Source organism: Ambystoma mexicanum, chromosome 1q (assembly GCF_040938575.1).
Source record: "Ambystoma mexicanum isolate Mex_15411 chromosome 1q, UKY_AmexF1_1, whole genome shotgun sequence".
Classification (NCBI taxonomy): Eukaryota; Metazoa; Chordata; class Amphibia; order Caudata; family Ambystomatidae; genus Ambystoma; species Ambystoma mexicanum.
Window position 1 is genome coordinate 558,481,099 of NC_090922.1, and position 18,437 is coordinate 558,499,535.

General features: G+C 46.0%; 1 protein-coding gene across 4 annotated transcripts in view; it reads right to left on the reverse strand.

Moving 5' to 3' along the window:
* LOC138531625 (nectin-1-like) overlaps nucleotides 1–18,437 on the reverse strand; it is a 176,547-nt gene that overhangs the window by 141,060 nt on the left and 17,050 nt on the right. The gene's annotated exons all lie outside the window — the stretch shown is intronic.

Sequence of the window (18,437 nt, forward strand, 5' to 3'; positions counted from 1 at the left end):
GGACATGGACCTCTGACCCACATAAGCTGGGTCTCTGTCGGCCAGGTAACGACACAGAGAGGGCCAATTAGATACATTCAGATCCAATCTGATTGTCCCTCGCCAGGTACTAATATGAAGGAATCAATTTTTTAAACGGCCAGATGACTGGGAGCAATTTATATGGCTAACTCATGCCACAGTTCCATGCAACAGAGACAAGATACCATGACTAGGAGGTGGCTTCAAGAGACTCACCCCTTCCTTCCTACTGAACCCTACAGTTCCTGCATGAATGCCACAACCCGTAGTTCCACTTCCCAGGGGAAAGGTGGACACAAAACAAGGTAAGGTCTGGAGCATGCTCTCCACAGGATCCTTACTAAAGGTAAATGAACGGGCGTCATCTGCTATTATTTTGGGTGAGAGCTTTGCTACCAGCAAAGATATTTAGAGGACTTAACCTGTAGAGGGTGTTCAGTCACGGTGCTCTGTAGGCACCTGACTGCTCGTGTCCCCTAGAGCCTTTGGTAATGGCAGAAAGAAACTCTAAATCCATAGCTCTCAACTCACACACTTTTGGCTGGTGTCACCCACCTTGTCAATAGCTGACTCGCCCACTAAGCCTCCTGCACACCCATTCACTTCAATGGGCTCTCACCAGCCAAAACCAAAATCGGGTGTGCTCACTCGCCTTGGCGACACAAAATGTTGAGAGCTACGTAAATCTTCAGGGTAAAACTACCACTAATATAAAGCCAGATTATGAAAAGCAATGCCATGGTTCTGCCAATACCAGAAGGCTGAGAGAGAGGCTTTTCAGGAGAGCACAATACAGGTGCAGGCAGGGAGCAAATGTGAGCAAATGTGCAAAGGGCTAGGAAATGCGTTGAAGTGAAGTGAGAATGCAGTTCAATAGGAGCGCCTGGGGAGACACAGAGGCGGGAGCATCGTAGGGAAGTGGGGAGTGTACCCAAGGTGAGTGGGAAACAGGGAAAGCAATGGGATAGAAATAGAGGGAGCAGAACCAATTAAAGATGAGGAGAAAAGGCGTGGGAGAATGCAAAATCTTTAGCCCTAAAAGAGGAGTGATGACCGGAACTGCCAAAAAAAATTCCAATGAAGTATAAAGCATATAATCTGCACGGTATTCAGAGGGGGATTCAACAAAGAATGTTGTCAAGCGACTCCTTCAAGCTAGTCCCAGTATTTTATAGTCCTATCCATCCCCTTGGCAAGATAGTCCTATTTTTATGTCACAACGTCCAATTTGGGGGCCATTTTAGAATTTTACCTACTGAATACAACATGACATTCCTGGAAATTAACAGGGCCCTTTACTCCTTGAGTTCCTGCCTGTTTTATGGCCATGCTTCAATCTAAGATAGATTTCGCATCCTCCTTGTGGCCTTTTTCCCTCCAGTTCCTTTCACCTTTCTCCTGTTCCCATGGACGTAGGACATGGGGCGGACAGGGGAGACAAATCCCCCCCACAATTTTAAGTGGGGGGGATGTAATGTCATTTATCCCCCCCAAAATATGTGTTTGGTGTGATGTGCAGGGATCTGTTTTTGAAGTGGGGGGAGGGGCTGCTTACTATGTAAGCTGTCCTCTCCCCCCTGGCCCCCAAAGCATGGGGCAATACCCTGGGCGCAGATGGGTGATCATCTGCCCCCAGGGAAGGGGGTACACAAAACAAAAAATATATGGATGGGACCACTAGTCATCAGAGATTTTTGCAAGGGGGGTGGCCCTCTCCCCCCACCCTAAGTGGATGGGGGTACCTTATATAGCCCTCCCTGGGGGCAGATGGTGTAGTGGCCCCCCCGACCCCCACCCAAGTTGTTTTGGGTGGGGGTCGGGGGGGCCACTACACCACCAGGATTTTTTGTGTTTGAAAGTGGAGTGGCCATCCCCCCACCCTAAGTGGATGGGGGCACCTTATGTAGCCCTCCCTGCGGCAGATTTCTGCTCCTAGGTAGCGGTACATGAGATGCCCCATCCATTTGGGGTGTGAGAGGAGAGGCCACTGCAAATATTGGCAGAGCCACCCCGCCCCCAACCCTGGGGCAGTACATTTTGCCACCCCCCTGGGGGCAGATGGTCACATCTGCCCCTAGGGAAGGGCAAAACAAATATATATATATATATTGTGTTTGAAAGGAGGGGTGGCCCTCTCCCCCCACCCTAAGTGAATGGGGGCACCTTATGTAGCCTTCCCTGGGGGCAGATTTCTGCCCCTAGGAAGGGGTACATGAGATGCCCCCATCCATTTGGGGTGGGGGGAGGCCACTGCAAATATTGGCAGAGCCACCCCCCAAGCCTGGGGCAGTACATTTTGCCCCCCCGGGGGTAGATGGCCATACACATGTGCCCATCTGCCCCTAGGAAAGGGGCAGAACAAAAATAAAACAAATTATAACTTGTTTTGGGTGGGTGTGGTGGGCCACTGAACCACCATAGATGTTTTTAGTGGAAATGGGGGTGGCCTTCCCCACACCCCAAATGGATGGGGACATCTCATGCAGCCCTCCGTGGAGGCAGATTGCTAGCACAATCTGCCCCTAGGAAAGAGGCAAAATAAAAACAAAAACAAAAAAAATGATAACTTGTTTTGAGTGGGTGTGGGGGTCACTAAACCACCATGGATGCTTTTAGTGGAAAGGGGGGTGCCCACGGGTGTCTTCTTTTTGGAAATGCATGGGGTTCTCTGTTTTCCTTGGTGGCTTCAACACCCTAGGCCCAAATCTATAAGTTTTCCACATGAGCAAAATCTGCTTTGCCGAAACGTGCTTCAGTGGGTTAGCCTTTTCCCTTTGCGCCGAGGTAGGTGCATCCACACATGTGAAGTACCGTTTACGTTGGGACACCTGTGGGAACGTGGGAAGGTAGGACATCTGTTGTGGGCGGCGTGTTTCGGTGGGTGGGCAGAGGGAAATGTCTCTGGCATTTGGTGGAAAAAAACACAATTTTCAGATATTTCACTCTGGCCACCCACTGAAACACACCGCCAACAACACATGTCCTACCATCCTGGGTTCACACAAGTGTCCTGACAAAAATGGTACCTCACATGTGTGGGTGCGCCAACCTGGGTGCAAAGGGAAAAGGCTAACCCACTGCTAACCCCAAGCCTTTCAGCAGAGCAGATTTTGCTCATGTGGATAACATACAGATTTGGGCCTAAGGTGTCGAAGCCACCAAGGAAAACAGGGAATCCCATGCATTTCCAAAAAGAAGACACCCGTGGGAATCCACAGAGGTCTGACTTGCACAAATCGCCTGAGAATGTATTACCCACAATCCCCGGAAAAAGTCTGAAATTTAGTGAAAACACTACAATTTTCAGACATTTCCCTCTTGCCACCCACTGAAACACTCCGCCAACTCCATATGTCCTACCTTCCTGCATTCCCACAGGTGTCCCGACGTAAACTGTACCTCACATGTGTGGGTGCACCTACCTGGGCGCAAAGGGAAAAGGCTAAACCACTGGTAACCCCCAAAGGGTTTGGGTTGACAACCTACAGATTTGGGCCTAGAGTGTCAAAGCCACAAAGGAAAACAGGGAACCCCATGCATTTCCGAAATAAGACACCCGTGGGAATCCACAGAGGTCTGACTTGCATGAATCACCCCAGAATTTAATACCCACAATCCCAGACAAATTGAAAATTGAGTTTTTTCCACCAAATTTCAGACTTTGTCAGGGATTGTGGGTCATAAATTATGGGGCGATTCGCACATGTCAGACCTCTGTGGATTCCCACGGGTGTATTCTTTTTGGAAAGGCATGGGGTTCCCTGTTTTCCTTCGTGGCTTCGACACCCTAAACCCAAATCTGTAGGTTGTACACATGAGCGAAATTCCTGAAAATCTGCTGTGCGAAAAGACTTGGGGTTACCATTGTTTTAGGCTTTTCCCTTTGCACCCAGGTTGGTGCACCCACACATGTGAGGTACCGTTTTTGTCAGGACACCTGTGGGAATGCGGAAAGGTAGGCCGTGTGTTGTTGGCTGCGTGTTTCGGTGGGTGACTAGAGTGAAATGTGTGGAAATTGTGTTTTCTTTTCTGTCATTTTCCCGATTTCCCCCCAAACTATGGAATCTTTCCCTACATAGTTGTTGCCTGACCTGCACAAATCACCCCTTCCTAAACTTGGAATATTGTCTACTTTTCAGGAATGTATGCCTTTCTTGCTTCCCATACAGCTTTCCTACCCTTTTCTTCCATTCCGTCCACGCATGTCCTATTGGACAAAAAAACACCAAAATCGCCTACCGCTCACAAAACAGCTGATTAGCATATCAAAATATGTTATTTTGGTTTCCACTCAATCTGTTCATGAAAGCCTGGAAAATGGCGAATCCAGCACAGCAAACCATCTGTTCCTAGCTCTTATAAGGAAAACACCACAGGCTTCTTTGTACAACATTTTATTGGCATTTTCTGAAAAAAAACCAAATGTTCTGCTTTTTGGTTATTTTCTCTCACCCCCCTGCAGCAAACTAGGATTCCTGGGTGGCGTTACGAATGCCTACATGTGGGAAAAAAGGGGCCAACTTTGGCTGAGATATCTCATGTGACCAAGAAGTTACAAGGGATTGAATGGCGACATACCGAGATCACCAAAAAAGGCCTTGGCACTGGGGGGGAACTACCCATGGCAGTTAAGGGGTTAAGACGGTAAAGCTCCAGAGGAGATATCATTTGTAAGGTAGCTCAGTTAATTAATGCTCCAAATGCAGATTGTGCAAAGGAACATGTAACACCTGTGTTCACTTCCTGGCTTAATCTTCCAGTGGTATAAAAGGCAGAGTGAATGCATTCAGCTTCCGATACAACACAGCATTTTCCAGGTCAATTGGTTCAGAAAAAGTGGTGGAAAACACTATTACTGTCGGTTTTTCTAATTGGCCAGATTTTCGTGCATTTTCTGGGTGGAGTTCGGGAGCCGAGTGGACATACCAGGACCACCTGTATTTCCCTCCCCACCAGACAAATATGGCCTTACTGCCAGCATGGATTCTCATGCTGGAAATAAGGAAAGGGATTCCTCTGGGATCTGCTTGGAAATGAAACCTGGTAAAAGGGGGCGGAGTCCAGAGGAAGCCATTGTCAATTCTGCCAGCACTTGCTAATTGTGCCAGATATTTACACTCCTCTAAAGTGCAAAAGCAATGTGATTTCACCTGCCTTTTACACTAAAATGTTCCATTTTGTGGTGGAAAAGTAAAAACGTGCGCCCACGGAAGTGGTCCTCTCCATGCAGTTTACTTTGTGCCTTGATGCTTGGGGGTTTTGCGTGATGCTACACATGTAATAAATAAAATAAATAAATACATTTAACATGACCCCAAATAAATGGCAATTCGTGATCAGAATGATTGAGAATGACATGTCTTTGGTAAGAGGGTGTCCTGTGCTTCTTGAATGCGTTGGCAAATGCCCTTAATTGCCATCTCGCGTTAAGCAGGTGCTTAAACCCATCAGTGTGGATTGTGCAATAATAAGTCAACAGAGGTATTTCAAATGGCCAATTTCGCTCTTTGGGTGAAATTGTCAAAGTGGGAGAATGTTGCCCAGCATGTGCCACTTTCTCTGCGGAGTGAATTATGCCCACCCCAAGGAAGAAGAGTGAAAAACCCACAAGGGCACTGTTCTCTGCTCTTTCTGCATGTGTCTTCCCCACAGGGCGACAGATGCAGACTCAGACATGGGTAATTCTCAGGTGGAAAGCCTGTACCCTAGTTGATGTGGCAAAGGATTCCAGACTTCTGAGGCTGATAACATTAGTAGCATTGAGTTACATGCCACCTGACAGGTATGTGTGATAAAGTTGCAAAGCAGAGCTGTTAGTTGGCTAAAGCAGGAGGCAATGTCTGCTCACCCTCAAAGGGTACGTACAACCAAAAGTAATAGGCCTTCCCCCATCATGGTTGTAAGGGCCAGGCTCCAAACCAGGGCAAGAATGCCCTCCAATCATCCATGCCCACGAGTAGGGTACCCCTCGTGCTCCAGGAACCCTGTTGAGCAACCTCTGTGCTTTCCAGGTGATAATAACGTTATTTAAAGCCAGAAGTCTAAAAGGTAATTGCTTAATTGCCGCTGGAAATTAGTTCCTGGCATGATCAAAATGCCTTAACCAAGTGTGACATCATCCCCTTCAATTATAAGCAATATATTTGTTCTCGCGTATCTTCATCCACTGAATTACTGTTAGAAACAAAGGCGAGAGTTGTCTCTTGTATAGGCATTAGGAAGGCAGTTGCCAGCCTCTGGCATAATATGCCCATGTTCTTCCAATACTGGCTAGCTGTTACCCTCTTATGGCCAGGTAGAAGCATCATGGCAGTGACTGGCAAATGCCTTTCCCCTGCAGACAGAAAAGCGGAAATAAGAGGCCAATTCAAGACACGGAACAAATAGAAGTTAAGACAAACTGCAGTTGCCATTGCTGTGTTAGGGAGAATATGTTGAGTGTTCAAGCAAGGAGGTATGTATTAAGCAAGCAAGCAGTGAGACAAGGGAGAAGCAAAGAAAGGCCAGAGGAGTTCTTTGAATAATGTAGCAGGGCAGAGGACCCATGCTCTGCCGTCCTAGTAACATATGAGAGAATCAAATAGATGAGGCTTTGCAGCAAACTTTAAATGAGAAAGGAACAGAGTCCAGGTCTGCATTCAGAATAACAAAGGCAAGGAAAGGCTAGGCTCTGAAGCCAGCATGAGATGGAATAAGAGGGACCAGACTCATCGTGAGGGGCTGGCCCGGCCCTCGCAGGGGCGCAAGAGGGGCAGCCGACAAAGCGGGCTGCCCCTCTGGCCACCCCCCTGGGTCCACATACACCCAACCTACTAGGCATCCCCCTAGTCCGACACATCCGGCTGCGGACCTCGGAGTGCTTGTAAGGGGGTTGGCTTGCGATCGCTCTTCCTCCTTGTTTGCAGTACCCTCCCCCCCCGGAGGACAGTCAAAGCAGCAACATCACACACCTGGTCCCGCTACTCCCATAACAGGGCTTACTCAGAGGCACAAACAAGATTTCCTCTTTCTTTGAAACCGCCATCCTTCCATTCCAAGAGACACACACGTCTCCTTGTCCCACACAAAAAAAGTATCAACTTGCAGTTGGTAGAAAAGGCTGCAATTCCTTTATTTGGAAGGAGTCCACTTACAGGTGATCTGCATCTTTACCAGCAGGCGTCCTAGCTGTGGCCCACTAGAAGTAATTGTTATTTCCTCTCGCTTACCATGAGCTCATAGTCATATGATAAATCCAGAAATGCAACATACAAAGACATGTTCTTTGCAGCTGCATCCTTTAATTTTCTTCTGTTTTCTTTTCTTCTTTTCTCTTGTTTTATACAGTAATATTTGTAATTTAATACGTACTGCTATTTTAATTCTAATTTTGTGAAAAGTCGAGTTCTTTGACTAAAACACAATAAATAAATAAAGCAAAGTCCCCAAGATGTCCCCTGTCCCCCCGAGATTTTATGTGTCTCCTATGCCCCTGCCTGTTCCCTCGATCCAGACACAAGGTGGGGTTGACCAGGGGATCCTCCCCAGGCCATCATTATGCTGCGCCTGTGCCTTTCCAGGTTTCTTAACTAATACCTCCTAGAGACATAATAATAATGCTTTGTGCCTCCATTTTCAGTTAAAACTCATTCTTTTCAACAACACTGGAAGTGGCAGCCCCTTTAGATGGGCAGGATTATGTAACAAATCCTTGGAGGATGACTTTAAATGATATAGACGCCCAGGCAAACGAATGAAGCTGTTATAATAAAAACACTCAAAGTGTCTGGTTTTCTTGGCAACAGATGATCACGGTACAATCGCTGGCCCATGGTGGATTGAACGACTACAGGAAGGAAGTGCAGTTTAGAGGCCGTATTTTTACGTAAAGCAGGGACACCAACTGGATTCCTCATTGCACGTTAATAGACATTAATATTTGAGCTTAGCTCATAATTCAACATTAAGGGCCTCATCACAAGTTGGACAGTCTGTTAAAAATGCAGTTATAATAGCGTTACCTCCGCATATCCTCAGCTCCCAATCATGAGTTTGGGGGAAAGTTGGAGAATTCACGTCCAGCGCTGAGCTGGAGGTGAATGCGCTGACTTTCCGCCCATTTTCGGTGCAATTACTTTGGCGCAATTAGCGCTGTGGTAATTGGCCAAATTGTGTTGGGCGGCATTCTGACGGATTTACTGCCAGGATACCGCTCGACTTCTAAGAGTTAAGAACTGCGTGGCATTCATGCTCTGCCAGCTAAGAGCAGTCCCTTTAAGCGGTAACCCTGTTGTTTCATCTGTCAGTTGGCATCACGTTTTGAAATGACAAAATGTTCGTTACTGCAAGTTCTAAATCGAAGGTCTTCAAATGACTGGGGAAGTTGGTGATATTACAGAGCCTTTAAGTTGCTACACAACGAAGTGGTTGAAATTAATTATGTCATAGCTGTTTTAGCAGCTATGCAGGTTTAATGATCAGTATAGCTGGTGCCTGCATGGCACATTAAGGGCAGTTGCCTGATTAAAGAGAAAGCACCCCACTGCTGCACTGTCATGGCGGTGCGCGGTTAGTGGCTAACGTTCCGTCTTCTACTTGCCAGGTGACCGCCTGCAGAGGAATATTACTTATCAAAATGTATTCTCGCCCCATGTGGAAGCTAGCAGGGGAGTTATCAGTAGTGTTAGCTGCCAGATTTCTCAGTTCCATGCGGAATCTTTGAGCAAGTCCAGGTTTTTTGCACACTGCATTCTGGGAACAGGGTCAGACTGGAGCATAAAATTGTCGCGGGCGCCAATGAAAAAGTGGCCCACGTTGCAAATGGCAATTCATTGTAGCAGACTGCTTAAGTAGTAACCAAGGCGGTGTTTCACGATAAAATGTGATGCAAATTGTGCATTAAAAAGAATATTTATTCAGTAACACCGGTCAAAACTACTAGCCGCAGAGTGAAGTAACTCATGAAACTGGTCAACGCTGGGCAAAACAGTGTCCCACACTAGCATTTGCGTTTTACGGTTCGAGCATTGCCCTATTGCCCTATAGGCCAGTCTAAGCCTGACTGGGACTTGCAAACGGAAAAACGAAACTGCACGTTCAAGCATTCTGTTGGAAGCAAAAAGCATGACTGAATCGAGGTGTCATGCATGGAACTGGGAAACTTGGCAGGGAGGGGTAGAGTCTCAGCACATGCAAGAAAAAAAGCTAAAAAGGGTCACATCAAGGAGATTATGTGAAGGGCCAACCGTACTTAACATCCGAGTCCTCATTGTCCAGTCTAGGGGCCAGGGCATTTGAACTTTTTCAAATGAAAGGGGCCCTCATACATTGCCCCCCTATCCCTGTGACTATGAAAAAGAACACTCAATAGATAATCTCTTTTCTTAAGTGGTCCTTTGGGATTTTCTCATATGCACCCAAGCCCGCCCCCACTGACTGCCTTTCTTCGTTCTGCTGTGCAGAGGCAAATACATGTGTCTTTTCATAATCTTCAGCCACCTACCGCCTTCCTCCATTTCTTTATCTATGATTTTACCACAGAATGAAGCCACAAGCTGATGCCATGCACATATTCACAAAGGACACATCAGTCCTCACAAACTGAAGGGTGCATCACTTTAAATGTGCATTTACAGGTCAAATCAAGTCCTCTCCCAAAAGGTGTATATGTGCTGTCCTGCTTTCAGCTCCCTGCTGTAGGGCAGTGAATATGCTTGGAGATTAATGAATATCAAGACAGGGCTCATGTTAGGCAGGGAAATAACCAGGGAAATAACCCACTGGGATTTGCATTAGGAAACATGTTCTCCTTTACAATTTCTGCCACCTACAGCTTCCTCCCCCACGGAAGCCCACAACCCTTTGCTGCACTGAATCCATTCTTACCACTCCTTATAATATATTGATTGTATGATCAGATATGTGATCATTTAAACTGCTTCTGCCCCCTAAAAACGTATTGATCACTTTTCTGCTGCCCGTTTACATTTGAAAACCTTAAAGTAGACCGGATCACTGCATTATTGCTGGTAACATATGTAGGTATGGTCTCCCAGCTGTGAGAAATCCCCCCAATATCATTTTGAAATGGACCCCTGTGTACCTCCAGCCCCCTCTATCCCAATCACACGTTTCTCTCTCAAAATAGGAAGCTCAATTGTGGAATCCCCACCTAAGATTCATGCAGGATTAGTGGTGACTGCATGGCTCAGCTGGCCCTGATGGGCCTTCCCATGAGAACAACTCTAGGAAGTTAGCACCTGTGGACCCCCTCCCTTTGAGGGGACCCCGGCTCTAGGGCCATGGTGATTACGTGACTAAGATTGGCAGAGGAAAAACACAAAGGACTAGGAGAGATGGAGAGCGGTGAGGTCAAACATCTCCCTCCAAAAAATGTGCTAAGCAAAAACCGAGCTGCCTGCCATTTTGTGGGGGCAGAGCTTGCAATGTTAAGCATCTCTTCCACAGAGATCTTCCTCGCTTCTGTACCTTTCATCCTACCTAACTTACCTCCCAGGTCAGACACAACAGGCCCCCTCGTCCCCCTGTTCCCCTAATGGCCTAAAAGCTGACCTAAGGAGTATTTTGGTAACATGCTCTAAAGATTTCCTTTATCATGTTAATGGTTAATCTCCCACCGATGGTTAGGCGCACCTGAAACTACCACACCCTTCAGTTTCTGTTTGTTGATTTAAAACAGATCGAACAAAAGAGATCCATGGCTTTTATGTCGAAACCTAGATTGACAATTTCTAAAGATGTCTAAAAGATGTTGTCGAATAAATGTCAATAACAAATAAGAATCGGAGTTTGAGAAGCCTGTGGGTGTTTACAAAAGGTAATGTCATGGTCGTGTGTAGCACCCGCCTGCCACTATTCTTTCTACGCTTGGACCTGTAAGAAAAAAGGGGGGTGAGGTTTATTAGTGGGGTTGTGGGGAAGGCAGATGTGAATCCTGTGGTGTTGATGGGTGCAGGTCAGAAGTACCCAGTTCCTAAGTGCCAATCTGCATTCTATGGTCATGGTGGAGAAACATTGGAGCATGTTATCCATAGGGAAGATAACCCAAGATCTGATAAATGGCAGCACTTTGGGCCTGGATAGCTGCTGATATGAGAGAGTGTGATCGACTAAAGAGGAGAGTTTAGTCGTGGCTCAGTTAGTGTTGATGCAGTAACAGCTAGGCCTGTGGTGGCTGACTGTCATGGGTTTGTGTGAGTAGTGTATGGTTGTAGGAGATCTTACAGGAGAGACAATTAATGTATTGTGGTAGTAGGTTTTACGAGGCAAAACAACCAGCAACCCTTCACTCCCACCAGTGGCCTCTTGCATACAGGTCCCTTTTCACTAGCTTGCACTGCCCGTGTGAATCCCTCCCCTCTCTCTCACACACATTGATACATTGTATCCCACGTGTAACAAAACAAGCATCTACACGTTGACAGGTGAGGGGGATGGTGCAGTCTGTAACCATCAGTCAACTTCCATAAACTAAAGCTGAAGGTAAGGGAGGCAAATACTACATAATTAGCCTGTTGTTATGGGTCGAATTATGGCCGCTGTAAAATGTTTCCTTTGACTGCTGATGTCATACCAAGAGTGTCTTGTCTGCATGAAGGAGGAAGGGGGTACATGAAGTTTGGTATCCCATCAACGAAGATGGTGATATCTCTGTGTGGCCTTATGCTCTAATTTGGGCTACTGTAATCCTGACCCCTTCCTCTGTCTGCCTGCATAAAAAGTTCTCCAGTAATCAGCACCATGGTGTGAAAGGACCACTGGCATGGCAGGACTGTCTATGAAGCATCGTATCGCAGGAGTGATCCCAGGGAGGGTTTCTGTTCCCTGGAGGAAGACGTCAACCATTCTCAAGGGGACCAAAGGACCAAAAAGAAGCTTCCTGGGTTGGACCCAACATGGCTGTTATGGTTACGCCAAGGGAAGACAGCTAATACACACCGTCCATATCATGAATGAGTCACTGGTCACCAAGCTAACCATTTTTCAGGCATTCAATTTATTTTATTTATTTCTTTTGATATTTGTGTAGCATGCCAAGCCCAGAGGCAACTGGGCGCTTTTGCTTAAGAAGGCTGGTTACAGTAGTAGCGTACAAAGATATTAGTACCAGACAATGCTTATATAGGAGAAAGACCTTAGCTACATTGATAGCATCCGATAAGGTAAATATATATTACAAATACAATTTACACATTGTGTAATGGTTATTGGTCAGGTGCAGGCTGGCTGGGACATAGCACTTTTGGCACTTAGCACTTTTTGTGATAGCACTTCTATAGTGATTTAATGATACTGTTAATGAAATATATATGGACATGTATTCCATCAAGCAGCAATTGATAGCTTGCTTTTAGACAAAATTCTCTTTTTTGATATTTTTTGCTTTGATATACATTTGAATGTATTTTAAGGATGTTGTTGTGTGAATGTAATACATATTTTTATGCTATTATGATGTTTTTGATTAATATTATTTTATTAAAATATGAAGTTAAAATTGGTGATCTGACTGAGCCACTTCCCTCTTCACATTTATCTGAATCAATTAGTACTTGAATCGTTTTTGTATTCACCCTTGTGACCTCTGCTCTTGTTTTCTTAGGTTAGTTCAAAGGCAGGAAGGACGTCAGTGCACAGTACAGGTAAGTATGTGGACGAGGTGCTACAAGGTGTGTTGGTAGAAGTGCCAAGTTTTGAGGCCTCTGCAGAAGGACCAGAGGGATGGGTCTGATCTCAGTTCCAGGGGCATGGAGTTCCAGTGTTTGGCTGCGATCACACGGAAACTGCAACCTCTGGTCCAATGCTTGTGGTTTTATAATTGTGTAATCTCACTAGCCAACCAATGCTTGTGGTGTATAATTGTATAACCTCACTACCCGCCATGTCTTAACTAGACATGTCTTATATTTGGAATTTAATAACTGCCACCAGAGTGCTAGGGTACACAATTTTAATATGTTTAATGAGAGGCAAAGACAGTTAAAAGCCACCTCTGCATGTTGGAATGTTTCAGCATATGTGTTCAGGGATGCGTGTGTGACATTTGTACCTGCCCTTCTGCAACTGCAGGGCAACGGCTGGATATGTCTGGAGGCAGTCCCAGCAAGGTCTGCATGCTTTATGCTTTTTGACATGTATAATGTGTTGGGTGTTCTGACCCACGTTTAGACTATTATGCTACAACATTTGGTGCTGTGGGCTTAGGAAATCCGAGATGGCCGAAAAGCCCACATGTGCGCCAGAATCTATGAAAACCGCGCAGTTTGTGCGCACACCAAAATGGTCACCTGACTTGCCACCCCCCGGTGCGGGTGTGCTGGGTCAGAAGAGCCATGAGTGAAATGGGGTGCCAAAGAGAAAAACAGCAGTGCCCGTTCGCTAGAAAGCACTTTAAAAATCACCCTTTGTTTCTCTGAAGGCAAGCTCAGAATGCCCATTTCAAACATTGCAGAATATCCAACAATCTCACTGAACACCAGCAGACATTTGACAGAATAAAGTCTTGTGGGCATACAAAATCTGGAAAGAGGATGAGACTAAAATAATGTTCATAGCAAAACTGGCTGAGCTGAGGATTTCAGCAGTTTAAGTAAATTTGGACTGAGAGACACTAAAAATCAAAATGTTTAAAAGAAATGGTTGACCTACTTTTGAGTGTCACATAGGTTGCAATTGTTTAAATGTCATAGTTTTAAACTTAGAATCAGAATTCTAGCTGCATGCGTAAAAATTGGAAGTTTGATTTGGACAGGAAAACTGGCAGCCAAAGAGACATTTAGCTGAGGCCTGGCTTAAAAAGAGAGGGAATTTTGCCCACCAGCTACCCCCGACAGGAGTTGAGACTTGCACAACAGCTGTGTTCCCAGGCCTAGCTGCCTTTTGCTGTTCCCACCAAAAGGGATATGACACTTCTCTGATTGAATTACCTGGGCTCTGCAGGAAATTGAACAAAGCCCTGCCCTGACTCAGGCAAATGTTTTATTGGGGGGGGTCGTAAAAGTGGCTGCCTCCTGGAAGGAAAGGGGAGGAGCACTGCCTGTGAGAGCAAGCTGGCTTGGCAGAACTGGAAAAACCAGAAATTCAACCTTGTGCTGGGGGAAACCACACCCCTTTGGGGCCAGAACATACATCTAAAAAGATGGATCATTCATAGAGCGGACTTGTGAAAATTTTATAAGTGATATCATTATTCTTGTGATTTTTCTGTGCACATTTGAAGACGTCTAGGACCCGGTGGTATGTTCAGGGGGGTTTTTAGCGGAAAAGAGGATATTACTCTAAACGTATGTATGTTAAAAATCTGACACTCCACCACCTAATGCCCACATGCTTTGCGAACATTTGTGTAAATGCGGGGACAAATCCAATATCGGTAACCCGACCAAAAAGTGAAATATGTTGCCATTTTTGAACCCAAGCTCCTATAAACGACAGAATTGGAACAGGGGCTACCATCAGTAAATGCATGATGTGTGTATGCAATGCCAAACAACTGTCTATCGGGGAAGTATGTATTTGGATCAGATATAGATTTGTGTGTAAAGTTGACAGGGGAGGGTTCTCTGACTCATAAACAGACCTCATCATGATGACACCTCACTTCATTCCCCCAATCAAGGGGAAGGGGAGGAATTGGCCAATGACAAGTGGGGAGGGGTAGGGCCTATAAAGCTAGCCTCTCCACCCACTTTCAAAACACATAAAAACAGACAGTCAAGACAGATAGAGACATTCTATTCCATCTGCTGCGGGACGCTCTGCCGGGAAAATCCATACTTTACCTCCATCAACCTCCAGAGAGCAACACAGAGACTTCAATCTATCCACCTTCAGAGACCAAGACTTTACTTCAGAATTTGTAGCAGAGAGGTCAACTACAAGCTAAACCCCTCTTTAGCAGGCCTCAAATCATTGCAACTATTCACAGCCAGGCGAGCTGTTTGAATTCTTTGCAAGAACTCTTGCCATTTGCCAGAAAGCAGTGTTGTATCCAGAGAGAGACCAGCTGAACCGGAGACCGCTGTATCCGGACCCACAGACCTGATCAGAACCAGAGACCCAGATCAGACCAGCAGAGTAGAGCTGACCCAGACGCTGTGTGCAGAGACCGTCCATGGCGAGTGAAGAAAACCCGCTGACCAGATCGTGACAAGGCCCAGTCCTTCGAAAAATTAGGAGTGAGTATCCTCCAAAACTGTGCAGAACCCAATCTCTTAGTTAAAATAATCTAATGCAAGCTATTTTAACTTGAGTAGAACTGTCTCCTAGAGACCCTGTCACCTGTCATTCTTAAGCTGCGAGCTGTCATATGTAATTCCAAAGTTGCACGCTGTCACTTGTCATTTTGAGTTGTTTTAAATCCGAAAATCTACCTTTACTAAATCGTTCATAACTCCGGAACCGTTTGGGTTAGGAACGAAATTTAACTTTCATCTGGAAGCTGAGATAGTGCTACTCCTTGTGGTTCCTCTATAATCTGTAATCGCGCCTGGCGCACTCAGAAAAATCTGCCACGATTTGACATTTTGCCGCGAATTGAAAGGTTAGCTCACATGTAAAAATCTGCAGCTGCTTGCCTTCCGTTGCAAAAATTTGTTTGCAACCTGACAACCATTCATAGAGCATTGCTAAAGTGATCCTGAACTCATTCAAAGTATCTATCACTCACCCTGAACCTCTAGAGGGAATTAAAAGCATTTTAGCATATTTTTCACTTCCTTGCAAACCACATTCAAAGCATTTTGGGCCTGTGTTTAAAACTCCGACCTGTTTTCCTCTAAGCTTGCTGGGGGGGAACTGAATTTCGTATTGTATTGATTGCATTCCTGAGAACTGTGTGCTCTCCTTTCCATCTCCTTATATTGCATAAAGGGGGGAGTGAATTTTCAAAGAAAAGTCATTACATTGTCTTTTAGTGAAGTCCTATCAAGTCGATTTCTGTGCTGCATTCTTTTTCATGTGTGCAATTCTTTGAAACCATAAAGCATTCTCTGATACTTTATTCCCCTGTTCCTAGTCATAAGTCACCAGAACTGTGCTATTGTAGGATTGCTTATTGCTGATTACTGCTCATATGCCTAAGTGTGCTATCAATTATTAATGTATTATCAAAGTGTGATATATCTATAAATTGTTAATTTCTCAAATAAATCTTTTAAATTTGCAAAACAAACCTACTTCTTGACTCAGTGGGGTCAGGTGGATTCAATGAGAGGGGTGTTATACAGGGGTAGTCATCCAGAACTCATGAACTGGACATAAAGATATATCAATAAGGGTTTCCATTCAGTATCCCAGACTAGGCATTGATTTAGCTGTAGTGCTGGATTGAATCCTCTTACAAAGTGGGGGCTCGAGCCGGACGTTTGGGTTAGATCTATCACTTGTGCAGATTAATACAGTGTGTCAGCTGACCAGATACACATATCCGGTCGGATCACCACGCTGTGTTACGCTGGAAAGCACTCCTCAAAGGAACGCTCTAAGGAAAAGGTCCGTTTTGCAAAAATAAAATACAAACTTCTGTAAGTCAGGACAGAGACCAATCTCCAGAATGACGACCTTAGTAGACATGAAAATAGCCAGAGAGCACTTCTTACATAAGTTATTTGTGAGAGGTGATTGGACTCACCAGGACCGCATGGTCTGGTTGCAGGCCATCACGCAACAGGTCACTGAAACAGGGTCAGATATATGGAGAGATCAGGGTCCCTTACATGTGGCCCTGAGTGAACTATGCATGGCTCCTAAAGCTAAGGATGATCAAGACAAGATGGTTAGGATAGCGGCATACCTGTACCTATATATGGGAGACATGCAGGATAAATGTACTGAAAGCCAAGATCTGGCGAATAAGCGACAGATGGCGTTAGAGAAGGTCCAATCTGACCTGGTCTCTTCTGAGCAGAGGCTGCAGGGGAGCCAGGAGTCAGAAAATGATAGTAGGCAGTATATCATTAAAATAGAAGAGGACATCGATATACTGCAACAGGAAAAGACAGACCAGGATACCAGAATTCTGGCTTTGCAGAAGGAACGCCAAGACAGTTTGGACTCCCTACTGCAGAGCCAGAAAAAGCTGGAGCAACAGATCAATTTCAACAGGGCATGCACAGAGCAGGTAGCCACCCTGCAAATCCAACTAGACAGAGAGAAAAAGGAGAGCAATAAACTGATCCTGAAAGACCTGGATACCCAGGCAGAGTTTGATCAGGAGCGCCAGAAAGCTGGTGCCTTCCAAAGGCAAAGGGACGACCTGGCATCACAAATTCAAGCTCTTGGTCAGGAAAGGGACACCTTAGGGCAGGAAGTCTGCCACTTAAGAAGAAAAATGGAAGAAAATCACCTGGCCCACCAGGGACTGGGTGACCTCCAAAAAGAACACCAGGACTTGCTAGAGCACACCAGGAGGATGGAGGAGGCTCTGGCAAGACAGGAGCAGGCCAGTAGGGAGGGGACTCAGGAGGTAACCCTCCTGCAGCAAAGAAAGGCCCAGTGCTCCAGGACCAATTAGGAAACGCAGAGAGAGAATGAGGCTCTCTGCCAGCACAATGATAGGCTCCAACAACAGGTAGCGATGCAGGAGAGACTGATAGAGTCTAGTAAGGCCTTAACTGAGGAACTGAAGGCGCAGGCTCTTGCATTGCAACAGGGAGCAGGGGCGGATAGAGACCAGGTTCGCTGGGAAAGGGAAACTCCTGAGCATAACCTCAGGAGCCCTAGTACCAGAGGCCTTTATCTCTCTCAGTCCCTGGTCTCTGCCACCCCCATGTCCCCTGGCGCACATGAGCACCGGGCCACAGGGATGGCAGATTACTATCCAGCCAGAAGCATGGGGCTCATAGGCCAGTACCTCCCAGGAATGGATGGGCAGGCATCCGGGTATGGGCACCCAAGCACAGTGCAATTTAGTGGGGAACCCCAGGAGAATAGGCCCATTAAGGGCATCCTGAAAACTTCTGCCCAGTTAGGTCAGTGGGAGGGGTACCCATCAAATCCTGGCAGCAAGGAGGAATCTGAAGACTCCTCTGAACGGCGCAGGACACAGGAGACCAGGTCCCCACATTCTGCCAGCCAATCCCAGGCTCGCAGAATCCGGGAAAACCTGGAAGATCAGACAGGAACCTCTGGGAGCAGTGCCTCTGAGTCAGAGGATGAATGGACCAGGGTTACCCGAACCAAAAAGGCCAATAAGGCAAAAAGGGCCTTGCTTAAGGACCCATTGAAGCAAATAAAGGCAATAAGGAGTGTCATCACGCCTTATCACAAGAACGCCAAGTATTCTGTTTGGGAACACTTGGAGCTTTACGAGCAAATGATGGAGACTTTCCATTTGAAGGACAGCCAAAGCTGTATTCAATATATAAAGTGGACCTTCTCACCAGAATACTCCAGTTTCTTTGCGGGGCTGGAGGACC